Here is a 707-nt window from a genome sequence, read left to right on the forward strand (position 1 = left end):
GGTCTCGGAAGATCCCACGTGCCGCGGAGCGGCTGGGCCCGTGAGCCATGGCCGCTGAGCCTGCACGTCCGGAGCCTGTGCTCCGCAACAGGAGAGGCCACAACAGTGAGAGGCCCGCGTACAGCAAAAAAAAAAAAAAAAGTGGGGGGGGGAGAGGAATCTATACTAGTGTTTCTCCTCATAATCGAATGAATCTTTTATCTTTTACTAAAGATTCACATGGGGAGGAAAAAGCATGACAGTTGCCTCAATTCTTTGAAGGCTTGTGGGAATAAACAAGGCTGATATTTCTGTGATAAAAATAGATCTAACGACGAACTTTCCTGCTAGCCCAGTTTATGAGACTCGGTGCTCCCGATGCAGGAGTTCCGGGTTTGATTCCTTGGTAGGAGTATGATCCCACGTGTATCCAACAACTGGGAGTTCACATGTCACAAATAAGGAACTCTCCTGTCATAACTAAGGAGCCCGCATATTGCAACCAAGACCCGGTTTAACCGAATAAATAAATATATTTTTTTTAAAGTTTGGGGGGGAGAAGAGATGCTGAGCTTTGTTTAGGGCATATTGAAGCTGGGGTGACAGTGGGTGGATCCATCTGGTAGTCCACCATCTGATAGTCCTTTACAGCCCTAGAGCTCCCTGGAAAGAAGCTAGACCAGCCTTGAACTTGAAGATCCCTCACGATATTTTGAGCAGCTGAGATT

General features: G+C 47.4%; 1 non-coding gene across 1 annotated transcript; it reads left to right on the top strand.

Moving 5' to 3' along the window:
- Nucleotides 1-163: 163 nt before the first annotated feature.
- On the top strand, nt 164-283 carry LOC114900190. Its single transcript, XR_003794795.1, has one exon. It is a non-coding gene; the product is annotated as a U5 spliceosomal RNA (small nuclear RNA).
- Nucleotides 284-707: the final 424 nt, after the last annotated feature.

The sequence above is a fragment of the Monodon monoceros genome, unplaced genomic scaffold, assembly GCF_005190385.1.
Source record: "Monodon monoceros isolate NGI ecotype Baffin Bay Population unplaced genomic scaffold, NGI_Narwhal_1 Super_Scaffold_18, whole genome shotgun sequence".
In the NCBI taxonomy this organism is placed as follows: domain Eukaryota; kingdom Metazoa; phylum Chordata; class Mammalia; order Artiodactyla; family Monodontidae; genus Monodon; species Monodon monoceros.